Genomic DNA, 14,253 nt, shown 5'->3' on the forward strand with positions numbered 1-14,253 from the left:
CATGCCAATAGCATTCTCTATTCCTTTTGCCTTGTTTTATAGTTCTCCTTGACACTTACATTCAGACACATCACACACATGTTGCTTTCTTCCTCCACTAAATCGTAAACTCCATGAGGGTAGGCTCTTTGTCTTATTTGGTGCTGACTTCTTGCTAACTAGAATAGTGCCGGTCATCACTTCTCCTCAATAACCATGCAATGAATAGAAGAATGAAAGCTTACAGTAGCCCTGTGAGGTGAGTACTATTATTTTTCCCACTTTACTGATGAGGAAACAAATACCAATTGAAATACTAAAGGTTCTGTATCTGTAAAGTGGCAGAACTGGGATGTTCATAGGATAAAACAAGAATCAAAACCTCATCTTTCGTAATCTTGTACTGTGTGCCCACCATGCTTCTAAGTGCTTTACGTACTACTAACATTTAATATTCACCACCTTATTTTACATGAGGAAATTAAATTAGGGGTTTAGGATCTGGCCTGACATTTTTGCAGTTGGTAGTAAATTAAGAGCCTGTGTTCTTAACCATTTGCTATACTACTTAATTGGGGTAATTCTTCAAGAACTATGACTTGTAGTTAAGGTACCAGAAGAAATCCAGGATTATTAACACTACTATGACTGGGGACTACCATTGAGGGTAGTGATTAAATCTTTGATATCTTTACCTGGCTATTAGGATACAAGTTCACCTACAGTGAAAGGGATCTAGATCAACCACAACAGATGACAGAAGTTAGTAGCTGCCTCACACCAAAGTCTGGGCAGACTCATAGTATGTAGAATGAGATCCTCAGGAACCCACCTTATTGCTTTGTAATCCCCAGAATGTTTCCCTCTGTCATAGTTTGTTTGTACTAACAAAACACTGGAGATTGAGAAATTTATCAAGAACAGAAATGTATTTCCATACAGCTCTGAAAAGTCCAAGACCAAGGTGTCAGCCAGCAGGTTCTGTTTTGATGAGGGCCACTCTGTTTGCAAGATGGTGCCCTGCTGTACCCGCTGTAGGGAAGTATACTGTGTCCTCATGTGGCACAAGGGCAAAGGAGAGCCTAAAGTAGTTCCTTCCAGCTCTTATTTTTTGAGGGGAGGGGACTTTGAGAAAGGGTCTTTCTATATAGTTTAGGCTGGCCTTGAACTCACTATGTAGCCCTGGCTGGCCTCAAACTCACACCAATCCTCTGCTTCAGCTTCCTGAGTGCTGGGATTACTGGTATGTGCCACCACCTCTGGCCCTTCCAGGTCTTTTATAAAAACATGAATCTATTCACAAAGGCAGGTCTCTTAGGACTTAATCACTTCCCCAAATGCCTTGCCTGTTAATACCACCACAATGGGGACATCATTCAAACCCCCCAAGATAGCTCAATATTACCACATTCCAATCACCAGAAAGGGACAGAGGGAAATGGCAAGGGGACATTCCATTTCTTCCTTTCCTCCTCTTCCTTCTTGAGATAGGGCCTTGCTATGTTGCCTAGGCTGGCCTTGAAGTCTTGAACCGGGCTCAAGTGATCTCTTGATCCATCTTCCTGAACAGTTTGCACTACAGGTGCATGCCACCATCAGGCTTCGCTCCACTCCTTTTAGAGCACAACCTGGAAGATGCAAATATCCTTTCTACTCACACTCCACTGGCCAGGACTTGGTGATCTGGTCACACTTGGGGTTTATTATGGGTAACCATGTGTCTGGCTTTATTATATTAATAATCATGTACACTGAGGATCAACTAGCAGTCTCCATTGCAGAGATCCCAATAGGCTTCTCAAACGTAACACTGCTGGAACTATGTTCCTGCTTGTTCTCCCAGTCCTTTGCACAGCTATCCCCATCTCAATGGCGGCAAATGAGACAAATCCAGAGGCTTAATTTTAAGACATAGTGAATTTGAAGTGTCTGTGGAGTATCTAGTATAAATTTTCAAAAAGGATTTGAAAATTTTGTGTCTGAAAGTTTCTGAATGAGCTCTGTGTTCAAGATTCAGACTTGATTTCTGGCTGAAGTGCTAAAAAGTGATTATGAAGGGTACTGTCAAGAGACTGTAATATGGTGGGCATTGGGGAACCAAAGCTGGACAGGCAGAGGACTCTGCAGAAGGCACCCGAGGAAGCGCGGCCCAAGACAGTCGGAGAAGCCAGACAATATGTAAGGTGCTGGAATCAAAAAAGCAGTTTCTTGGAGGCAGTGGTCAGTATCTACAAGGCTGCAGAGGTCAGATAATTCGGAAATTCAGAGACAACCTTTGGATTTGGCTATTATGCGAAAGTGACATCAATACAGGTGATTTATACAGTAAAACTGAGGTGGATGCTACATTTTAGCAGCTGAAGAGGAATTTGGGGGAAAACGGGAACCCAGGCACAGACAGCTTTTTAAAGAGAAGGGACAAAATGGGAATTTATGAATAGGAGAGGTAACAACAGGGCAGTAAGAGTCTTGAGGTGAACCGCCTAACCCCTGTGGAAAAATATTAGCTGTAGAAAGGATGAATGGTTCATATCTTAAGACAAATCAAGAAGAATGCAGATTTACACAGGTTAGGCATGAAGGAGAGCATGCACAACATGTTAATGATAAATAACGATACAGATAATATTAATAGTACTACTACTAAGGACTAACAAATTCTTGACTGCATTCTGGGAGAAAGATGCAGCAGGACTACAAATCTGAGCCCAGCCCGGGAAATTTAGTGACCTTGACTCAAAATAAGCAAAAACCAACCAACCAAACAAACAAAATGCCCTGAGTTCAATCTCCAGTACCACCCCCAAAAGTTTTTAAACGCACTTATAAACCAGACAATGTTCTTCATGGAGCTAATTTTACTTCAATAGCGTTTCTTAATACTAGGGGTACTCACATACTGAAAGCTTAATGTCTTGAACGTGTTAACATTTTGATGAGGCCTAAAAACAACAACACTGAATACCACCCCATTTAACCTTTATTTTTTCCAGACTCTCGGATTTCTGATCCTGGGGTACGCTGCGTAAGACAAAAAATGTTTTTGCACTTGGATTCATCTGTTGTGATTCACATCAACAAGAAATCTTGAGCAACAAAATAGCTCTGTCAAAAAACCAGCTACACCAGCAGTTTAGGGAAGAATGCTTCATTTTAAAAAGCTTGTTGGGATTAGTAGATACATATTAGTAGACTACTCTCATAATCACTGAAAAAGTTTCCATACTTTTACTTCCTTTTGAACTGATTTCTTGAGAGCAGGGATAGAGATTGTCGATCTTTTATTGCTTCTCAAGGCCTGGCAGAGTTCTAGGTAAAGAGGAGAAGTTCAGTTTGTTCAAGGAACAAATGTATGCCCTCACAAAATTAAACTGCTCTTTTTACTCTACATGTGAAATGAGAAAACTATTAGAAACTGAGTGTCATTAGGACTAGAAGAGTCTACAGAATTTACTGCACACTTAGTAAATACTAAATACCTGAAGGAAAAATATGGCTATGATACAGTAGAGAAATGTTCACCAAAACTGACGTATGTGGAGGTGGAACACTACTGAAATTCTGTGGACTCCTGACAATACTCATGCTGGTAATTTTCATTAATAAATTTGAAATGGATAAACCAAAAAACACAGTAAGTTCCTGACTCAAGTATAATACTAGTGTCACTAGTAAGAATAGTTAACATTAATGAACTAAAAAGGATATTAGTTAATTTCTCCAGATTCCTCCAGGAGGAATCAGGTTCCTTTTTGGTCTTAGTAAAGAACTGGACACCTTTTTGACATCTAAGAGCAATTTTATCTCCCTTCAGTCTTTAATCTTTTCAGAATTCAGGGATTTTGGTTAATTTTGATACTTCAGGGTACTATAAAACTTCAGACAATTTCTACTTAGGGAGTAGAATAGTGGAAAGTATCTCTACATGCTAGATATAGTAATAACGTTTGCTTTTATTCTAATAGTCTCCTTAAAATTTTTCGTTCTCAGTTGTTTTAGTAATTTGCAAAGATAAATCCTTAAAGGCTTATTCTATTTCTTTCCATGAACTATAATAGTAAAGTTTCCAAATGTGTAGCTCTAATGAGGGAGGAATGAAAATATTTTTTAAATACTTCAAAATCAGACACAGCTTAATACTGTCATTTGCCATCAGTTTTCCTAGAACTTAAATTACTCTTGCTTATTGTTGTACAGTTAGTTTTTTCCTGGTACCGGGGATCGAACTCAGGAACTTGCGCTTGCCAGGCAGGCACAGCGCCACTGAGTTACATACCCGGCCCTAACTGGTTAATTTTTTAATAGTTGGCTTTAGGTGGGACGTGGTACATAAACATATGTATATATCTCAGACTTTATAAAGCAAGAATGACAGGTAAAAAAGACATGTCTATGCATGGTTCATGGCATAAGAAATTTGAAGATAAGATGACTGAGGCTTCATATAATATTTTAAGGGCTTATCCACAAAGTTGCAAATCATAGCTGATTGTCAATGATTGTGGCTTTGCTAGCAAGTGTTGAACTCATTAAAAACTCCTTTTAGATAAAACGGCCACCCTGATACGAAATATGATGACGCACTGCTTCAAATCGGTTCGGCCGACATGCGGATCAAAATTAGCTTCCATCCACGTGGAGTCAACTCGGAGGCCACTTCGCCACCCGGACGCACTGGGAGCCCTCCGCGAGGGGACGGGCGCTCCCCGCCGGGTCCCGGGGGCTAGCGATGCGCTCTGCGCGGGCAGGAGGCCTAAGCGGATGACCTTGGCCTCCGGAAAGCTAGCCCGCACGCTCAGGTCACCCTGTCCCGTTTACCGGAGCAGCTCCGGGTGAAGAGGGGTGGTCAGGGTCGGAGCCTAGCGACTGAGGCTTCTGCGCCGCCTCGGGGCTTGAACCTATCAACGCCGCCTCCGCCAATACTCGGAGCCGACTCGTCCCCCAATAAAATCGGAGGCGTTCTTCCACTGGGTAGACCACGGGGTGCGGTCCAGCCCTCCAGGGAGTGCCGCGGGCTTCCGGAGCGTACCTGGTTCTTTCTGCTCGGCCACCGACAGCACAGAGTGAGGTGAGTGTTAACCCCTTTGCCCAGTCCTAAGATGGCGGCCGGCCCCGGTGGGTTCGGCCGAGCCGCGAGCCCTCATCTCCCCTTCCCAGCCGCCCCTGCGCCGGGGGCGACGGGAAGCCGGAGGGGGGCGAGCTGGCCGGGGGTGGGGCCGAGCGCGGCGCCCTCCGCGTGCGTTCCGTCCGGCCCCGACTCCTCGCGTCTCGGCTTGAAGCCCTCGCCCGGCCGGGCGGCGCGCGCTGCCTGCCGGGATACTCGGCCCGCCCAGCCCGTCCTCCCGTTTGGCGCCGCGGTCGCGAGATCAGTGTTCCTCCCAAGATGGTGGCGCTGGGATCGGGGTGACTCTGGGAGACGACAGGGCCCGCTCCCTCTCCGCCTAGACCGCGACGCACCACCCAGCCCTCGCTCGTGCGCCCCGCCGCTGCGCAGCCGCCCGCTGCCCGCTTAGCTTCGCCTCCGCCGACCCTCAGCGCCTCCTCGGCGTCGCTCGCGGCCTGCAGCCCCTGCCAGGCGGCTCCGCAACCCCTCGGCGCGCACCGACAGCGGCGGCTGGCGACGAGCGTCGGGTTCTCGGCGGCCCAGGCGCGCCGTGTCCCGGCCCGGCTTCCGGAGAAGGCGGCGCGGGTCCCGCATGAGCCCCGGCGGTGGCGGCAGCGACCGGGAACGGGGCGGTGGTGGGCGGAGGCGCGGGCGAGGGTGACTACGACCCGAGAGGCCGCATCCCAGGCGCGGGGGCGACGACAGGTCAGTGTCGCTGGACGGGCCCGGCGGGCGCGCTTCCTCCGCCTAGCCCTTCGCCCCCGCCACTCCCGGGCGGTGCTGCCGGGGTGGGCGCCTTCCTCTCGCCTGCCCGAGCGGGGTCGGGGCCGGGGTGGCCGCGCTTTAACTGTCAGCCCGCCTGGGCGTCCAAGGAGGATTTGGTCGCCCGAGTGGACCCAGGCGGGGCACACGCGCGGGGCCCCGAGGTTTGGGTCTCGTCCGAACTGGGATCGCCGAGCCAGCCGGGGCCCCGGGCGGGGAATGGCCTGGTCCTTCAGAGGCATCATCGAGGTTTCTGGCACCCCGAGGAAGACATATTTAGATATGTGCTTAGTGGGTTGGGCTTTGGGGGTGGATTGATGGGGGGGGCCGAATGAAGTGGGGTGTCAAGCTCGGGAATAGTGCTTGCAGATTACTCGTGCCAGTCACCGAGATTTGTAGTTAATGTGAGTTACGGTGTTTACCAGAGACTGTTCTGTTAAATTTAAATGCAAATCTGTAAGCACCCCGCCCCCCCCGCGCCCTTTTCAGCTAAGAAAATGGAAAGAACCCTCTCCTCATCTTGGTGGGGAGGCTTTTGTTGGTAGAGCCAGAGCTGAATGTACCAAATGCCTTAGTTGTTAAACTATAAAACAAGATTTTAATATATTGGTTCATTTAGAATTCTCGAGAGATAATTGAGTCCTAATTTTTTTATGACTTCCTATGAGCGTGGCAAAGTAGAAACTGTACAAAGTCTGTGATTATATTAAGTGGCTAGCTTGCTTTTCAAATGTAAGCTAAATAGCACGTGGGATCTGTGCTTCAAAGTAATTTTCAATCATGAAGGAGTATAGATATGATCCATAATTTTGCATCACTCCACTACCTTCAGTTTTGAAAAACCAGCAGTTTATTCCATAATTTTTTTGGGGGGGGGGAGAAGGAAGAGGGTTTGAAATGAAGTCCTAAAGTTTAAGAAATACAAATGTTAAAAAGTTACATGTTAAAGACATGTAGGAGCCCAGTAAATTTGAATAAATTGGAGAAGTGGGATAAGTGAGATTATTTAATAAGCCATGTGAAATTTAGGGTTTAGGAGAGATAAAAAGAAAATTTTGTCTTGGAAAGGGTAGTAGGAATAGCTTTGGGATTAGAACCTCCCTTTAAATCTAAGATACTTACCACATTTTAAATGAAACGAATGCAATACTAATGATGCTGATGATAAATACTAAAGACTACCAGAAGCCCTTAAACGTATAAACTTAAACAAGACCAAAAAACAAAACCAACAGCAAAACAAGAAATAGCTTCAAGAAAGAATTTACAACCTTTACATATTTGTAGTATGCACAGAATTACAAAAACAATACAAAGAAATAATTTGTAATCTTTACACAATTAGAATGCAAACTATGAAAGTCTTGTATCAATATTTTACTAGCATTACGGTGCTCAGTAGTGCACACACTGTCTTCTCTGGACATTGTCCCCATCCCCCGGGAGTTCAACTTTATACAGAGATACAAAATAACTGTTGATTCTTTTTCAGAGGTTTTGTAGAGTGCTTTTATTTTACCTCCCTTAAATCTTTCCTTATTTCATGGTTTAAAAGTTGGTGGTGGGAGGAAAACTTTCTCATCTTCCTTGTTCAGTACATTTAACAGGACTCACTGGGTGCCGACAGTGCCTTTGACTTATAAGATTTAATCAGTTTTATTTCTTAAACTTTAGGACATTTTGGTTTCTGTGTTCTTCACTCTCAAAAAATTTTTAATTGTTTGTCTCAGTATTGTAATCAGAGGCTTTACCTAAAACTACCTGCCCAAGCTCTTGAAATGATGTTTCCAAATGTCTGTTTTCTTAAATGATTACTGGTTCTGTATCATTCACCAGTCACGTTTATTTAGACTTATACCTGATAAACCAAATGTAGAAACATAATGCATGTGCAGCTATTAAAATTTTTTCTAATTTTTTGAGTGAAAACAAATTTTCAGAAGTAGGCTTTCAAGTAAGTAGTGCGTGTGCCAGAAGGTTGTATAGAAGATATGTTAGCTGCTCTTTTCGTTATGGTTCAGGACAACAGTTTTGCCTGGTTTTGGCAGTTTTCCCCTAACTGCCAAGTGTAAAGATAATGTAATAAATCAGAACTATAATGGTATGTGCAGTGGAAGTAGCTCTGTAATTAGCCTGCTTTTCTTGATCCACAGTTTTATTATCTCTGAAACAAGATGGTGAAATTATCTCAGGTTTGTGAGGATTAAGGTATGTAAAATGCCTAATAGGGTAAAGGCACTCAGTTTTATCTTAGAAATAATTTTCCTCCCTGGTTTTCCTGAATAGTCTTAAAGCACCTTGTAAATACTGAACTACAGCATATTCTGCTTTATACTGCTTGATTTTGATTTTTTTCATTGTGAACTTCCTCTTAAAGGGCAAGGACTGCTAGTAATTACCAGGGAGTTTGATACCATATGTCTTAGTCTGTTTTGACAGTTAATACAAAGTACTCGAGACTGGGTGGCTTAAGAAAAAAGCAAATTTAACAGATTTATTTCTCACCATTCTGGAGGTTGAGAAGTTGAAGATCAGTGTCCTGGCAAACTTGTGGGTGTCTGTCGAGTGTCCACTTCTTGGTTCTTAGTTATTTTTTTACTGTAACCTCTTGCAGTGGGAGGGTACAGCGTTTTCAGTTGGGCTGGCTCCATTCACTAGGGGCAGATTCTCCTTAGAGCTCCACTTCCTAATGTCATCGTAACCTTGGAGTTAGGGTTAGACTTTCAACATAGGAATTTTGATTGGACACATTCAGACCATAGCATTGGCATATGCTTGAATTAATTATCAGTAAATTAGCGAAATATCAACTGACACTGAGTATTTATTATGGCTACTATGATTCAGCTAGGTTTCCTGGAACAAGAAACAAAACAAAAGAATATCTTGTCATTTGGAAGCTGGTCCACATAACACATAAAAAAGTAGTGAATCTACCAACTCTTCAAGTCTTAGGAAGTAGTTAGGAAGTCTCCCATCCACCTTTGTGGAGGTATTTTAATGTTTTCCACAGTATTAGAAGGCAACCTTCACAAATTGCCACTAGTGGACCTTTTTTTCCTTCTAATAAAGGAAATGAAGTAAAATTACATTAGGAATAATTAGTGTTAATCTTCCAGAAACTTATATCCAAATATGAAATGTTGCAGTAAAGATGCTATGTAGATAAGTTCTTTATATAGAAAATAAAATAACTTACTAATACATGCCCAATGAATTTCTTTGCCAGCTTTCATTTTCATTTAATCTCAAAAGTGTCACTTGTAATGCTTTGATCTAAGTTATCTGAAGCCTGTAAATTCTAATATGAATAATAATTTGGAAAGGTCATTCTGAGAATGAAATAAAGTTAGTGTTTTTCTTTAATATTGCTCTTTGCAGTTCAGGTTTATCTAGAAATCAATTGTTAGTGTTTGATTCTAATATTTGTGACTTATCTCCCTGAAATTGTATATACAAAATTAAGTGCTTCAGACTTTCAGCAGTTTCAGTCACCAAATGCCCAAGGACAATTGAGATGGAGGAAGGGGCACACTGATTTTGGTGTCATAACATCTTGGGCTCATTTGTCTTCTCTAGCTTCTTAGCTGGTCAGATGCAGGTCATTTAGCTTTCTACGACTTTGTTCTGGCCAATGAAGATGATACTGCTTTGTTTGAGAGGATTATACTTTTCAAATGCGATTTTGATTTTCTTAAAAATGTGAGTATTAATACTGTACAAAGTGACCTTACAACTGATTTAGTGACTTACCAACAGAAACATTGGTTTGTGGTAGATAGGCAATTGGAACCTTGGTAAATTTTTATGCTTTTCTCTGTTAGCATTTTAAATCGTTTTCAGAAGTATTTCTGGAAATTTGTAGTGTATGAATGTGTGAATTTATTTTAAATTTGGTGTAACTACACATGAACAGTAGATATTAGTGTTGTTACTTAGTATTATTGATACAAATTCCATTTGGAATTTGCTCAACTTGATCTTTTATCTAGTTTTTTTTAAATTGTTTTGATACTAGGGATGAAACTCAAGACCTTGCCCTTGTGAGGCAGGCTGATCTCTTGTCTTAATCTGGTGAATGACAAGCGAATCATACATATAACCACTTAAATCATAAGATTTAAAGTAGGAGAGCTTTTTGGGGACAGGATCATCACGGAGAACACTTTGGAAGTTGAATTTCAGCAACTCTGAACAGGATCTCCTGTAAGGCACTGCTTCTATCATGGATGAGAGCTCTGTGTAAGATTTTATTAATTGAAGTCATTGTCTGTATTGTAAGCAAAAGCAGCTAAGTTGTATGTCGACCTTGACCACTTCTTACATAACTAGAATAAAAATCTTCCTTTTATTTGACCTTGTTAGCTGGCATGGGTGGGATTTGATGCTGCAGTCTTAGCAGCTCGGTAATTTTGGTCTTCTGTACCTGTTACAGGAGTGAAACATCAAAATAACTTTGACCCGTGTCTGTTACGCAGGCTTGCAACTCTTTTCTAGTTCTTAATGTGTGCCCATTGTGTAATTACTGAGCGGTCCAGGGTATTCTTTGCCCGTTCAATGAAGACAAGTGGTGTTGAACAGGAATTTCTTAGCTGTGGGCTGAGTGAAAATGCCCCTGCATGGGACCTCTCCACGCAGGTTCTTTTCCTGTGGTGGCTTTTGCCTCCTGTCTGAAGGATGGGTTGTCCCTTTCAAGGCCTGCTGGGGAATGGACAAACCTCATGTTTTGTTACTTTCTTGCACTCTGTAGCCTCCTTTCTGAAATTCACTATTTTCTTCTCTGTTGATACTTTAAGCACTGCAGCTACCACTACTGGAATTTTTTTTTTTCTTTTTTCCAGCAAATACTTGCCTGCTATCAAATGTTAAGCATAATGCTGTTTTTTGGAAGGGAAATGTTGAAGTGCCCAGCACTGTTTTCTATATAAATCTAATGAGCCATGGGGGAAATATGGGTTATTTCCAGCTTTTAAATAATGTTAGTACTTTTTTATTCAGAATTTTATTATTGTGCCGCTGTGTGTGTGTATTCACCAGTTTTGCTAATCACACAGTGTACTGTAAATAAAGATATTTAATATTAAATATTTTAGTTTTGGATTTGAGAGTTAAAAATTATGTCTTGAGTGCCTGTTGTACCTGGCATACATATTAATTTATAAATCCTACTTCATATGATTAATTGGGTAACATTTTTCTTTCCTACCTTTTTAAGTGAATTGACTCTGTTCTGTGTTGTTGGTGGAAAATATGCTGTTTAAGATGATCCAAATTCAGAATTTCTAAGAAATGAGGTTATCTAAGCCTGTTCATTCTCATGCAGTGTCTTGCACACTTTGCTATGTCTGTACCCTTAAACAGGTTTAAAGAATTGAGAGGGGAAAATAGGAAACTAAACATCTAAAGTTTGGTAATGAAGGTAGGAATATACTCTACTTGATAGATTGGAAATACATCCTAAAATGGACTATATTATTGAAATATATTGGAAGAATTGAGCCCATTTTAGTCTTTCATGAATGTTTACACTTTACACTTTTGAATTTCACGTCATGTTGCATAATTGCAGTTTCACATCATCTTAAAATTGAAAAAGACCTTGTAGTCTTATTTAACTCCGTGTGGGATTGTATCTTCATCCCTGCCCTGAAAATTCCCCTTACTCCATCTTTTGGGCCAGATGAAAGATAGGGAGGGGTGAATTTAACAGTACATGGATCTCAAGTGGAGAATATGTAGGGGTCACTTATCTCAACTGAAAGTAAATAACTGCTTTACACCTGCATTGAAGATTCTATGAGAATAGTAACAATTTGTGTTTGTGTTTTTTCCATGTGTAGATTTAGGCATTTGTACTGGCCTCCTTACAGATAGTAGGCTCGTGAGCTATGTATGTATGATCAGTAATAATCCTCTTGGCTTTAGAACTTAAAGTAATTTTAAGTAGAACTAGACAAGACAAGCTGTCAGCCTGGACAGTGTGTCAGACCTACTATAGCCTTAATTTATCGCATGTGCCGAATTTGACAGGGCATTCCTAGGAGGAGGGGTGAAGGTGTTGTGTGTTTCCATGTTGGTAGTTGATGCCAGGTTTTTAGAAATTGGGGCTAACCTCTTTAGTGGTCAAAATACGTTCATGTTAGGTTTTATCTTAGACACTGGTATGTGTCTAAAATCGCTATACTACAATAATATTTATGGTGTTTATACCATTCTTATTAGGGTATCTTCTTTTTTCCCCCCAGATTTTGTTCACTTTATTTTTCTTGTGTAAAAACCCTATGTTGTAGCTGCTGCTGGATCTTGAGTCCTTTGGACTGAGACTGGTGTGGGTTTTCACAAGATGGTAGGTGGCTTCCTGGCAGGGAGACTTGGTGAGCAGTCTCTTTCCAGAGGTCTCAGGTAGCTGTAGGTCTTGGAGATAGCATCAGAGGTGGCCTTGGCGTAGTTGCCCAAACTGGCAGTGCAGCGCCTTGGCAGAGGCGTAGTAGTCCTCAGTTCTGGCTAGCAGCAGCAACTTCTTGGTCACAGGGGCTTGAGACAATGCCTATGCCTCTGGGGGAGGGATCGGACACAAGAACACAAAGCCCACAGTGCCTGTCACCTTGCAAGGGACAGTGTGGGGCTTGCAGATCTTGTTCCAGTAGTAGCCTCTTGGCACGGGGACAGTAGAGTGCTGTGCTAGGATGTCGGCCCCTGGGATGGCAGTGGCTACCTCCTTGGAGCACTTCACACCCAGACAGTGTGACCATTGCAGTCCCCAGTGACGACACTTGCCTCGAAGCTGCTCCGCTGGCCAGCACAAGTTTGCTTCTGCATGGGCTTGAGCTTCAGAACTTCATCCTTGAGGGATGTGCCCAGGAAAAGTCAGTCATCACAGACTTGATGAGCAGGGAGAAGAGATAAATGTCCTCCAGGGATTTGATCTTCATGTCCTTGAGTAGCACCCAGCTTGCTGTTGGAGTCCAGTCCTTGTCCTCAGCCTTACTACCGCCACTTCTCCCGGCCTCCAGGCCCTTCTGCTGCACCCACTTCGGCCATTTGGTGTTTCCTTCAGGAAGAAGTCTGAGTTCTTGTGTAAAGTCAGAAGGCTGGGGAAGTTTTATCTCCAAGGCAGCTTGGATGTTGCATACTAATAAATGTATTTTAAAAGCATAGAAATATATTTTAATTATAAAATATTTAAAACATGTAGAAAACAATATAGCAAACCAGAAATATAAACTATGCTGGTTGGGAAAAAAGTAATTTTTCATATTCACTTGCAGCAGCCCCACCCCTCAAAGGCTAGACCTTCTCTACCCAGAGTAACAACTGTCTGGAGTTTCTGCGGTACCTTTCACATTCTTATACTTAGGTGTACATTATTCATAAAGCATATGTCCTATTAAAATTTTTACAAATTTTTTTACCTATCTTTCTTCAGATTGCTTTTTTAAACTCAGTATTTTAAGTTGATACATACAGCTCTAGTATATTTGGTTTTACTGATGCTGATACTCCATTGTATGCTCTATAAAATGTATATACTCCAGTATCGAATATTTTGAGATTCCTGTTTTGCTGTTGTAAGTAGTGCTGCAGTGTTTATTTTTACACACATGTCTATTTCTAGGTATTTTTCTTGGAAAGATCCATGGAAGGGAAGTTGCTAAGGAATGGGATTTGAAAATCTTTATTAAATACAGTACTGCCAGATTCTTTGTAAATGGATTTCCAGCGGGGCCATTTCTGTGTTCAGCATCCGTCACTCATACTTGGGATTGTGAAATTTTAAAATATTTACTAATATGATAGAAGTGAAATGGTATCTCATTTTTATTTCCATTTGCTTTATTCTGTTTGTTGGAGAGATAAGAATTTTATTAGTTTTGTATTTAAAATGTGAATATAATACAAGTAAATATTAGTAAAAATCCTATGAAAAAACAAAATTGCATAACAAAATAGAGAATAACAATAATTAATACATTGTGTATCATCTTAAAAGCATGGTCAAAATGTTACTCACAGTACAAGTCATAGCCAAAAAAAGATTCTCTTACAAAGAAGAAACAGATAAAAGCGCAAAACTTTCTCTTCAATAACTAAGAAACTAATAGTATAAATGAAATAAATTAACATATATTAAAATATTTTTAATGGGATAGATAATTTGGGGAATTATTTAGACTTCTTGCTACCTCCTGTTTATCTGTCTTCTATTTTGGTGTCCCAGTCTTATCATTTTTCATATAAGAGAAACTATGTGATATTTAAGCTTATTTCACTTAATGTTATATTATCAGGTTACATCCGTTTGCCTATGAATGCCTCAAGTTTACCTTTCTTTATGGCAGGGTAGTACTCCATTGTGTATACCACATTTCCTTTATCCATTTATCTGCTACATTATTTATAATAACTCC

The 14,253-nt window shown here is 41.5% G+C and overlaps 1 protein-coding gene, 1 long non-coding RNA gene and 1 pseudogene across 8 annotated transcripts in view; 1 reads left to right on the forward strand and 2 right to left on the reverse strand.

The window, feature by feature from the left end:
* Positions 1–2,826: 2,826 nt before the first annotated feature.
* Positions 2,827–5,196, reverse strand: LOC106008461 (uncharacterized). Its single transcript, XR_015441630.1, has 2 exons — positions 5,009–5,196; positions 2,827–3,288 (listed from the first exon to the last, which is right to left on the reverse strand). It is a non-coding gene; the product is annotated as an uncharacterized LOC106008461 (long non-coding RNA).
* Ube3a (ubiquitin protein ligase E3A) overlaps positions 4,371–14,253 on the forward strand; it is a 94,366-nt gene continuing 84,483 nt past the window's right edge. For 4 of the 7 annotated variants that reach the window (XM_087188209.1, XM_004872178.4, XM_021250168.2 and 1 more), the window contains exon 1: positions 5,522–5,788. The gene's annotated coding sequence lies outside the window, so the exon portion shown is untranslated. Of the gene's footprint in view, positions 5,048–5,521; positions 5,789–14,253 lie in introns of those variants that run through there. The other 3 variants (XM_021250170.2, XM_013068293.3, XM_004872177.3) reach the window with 2 other exon arrangements.
* LOC110347160 (small ribosomal subunit protein uS5 pseudogene) lies at positions 10,971–12,944 on the reverse strand (annotated as a pseudogene).

The sequence above is a fragment of the Heterocephalus glaber genome, unplaced genomic scaffold (assembly GCF_053883595.1).
Source record: "Heterocephalus glaber isolate CG9 unplaced genomic scaffold, H.glaber_assembly_v1.0 deba00001531, whole genome shotgun sequence".
Lineage (NCBI taxonomy): Eukaryota > Metazoa > Chordata > Mammalia > Rodentia > Bathyergidae > Heterocephalus > Heterocephalus glaber.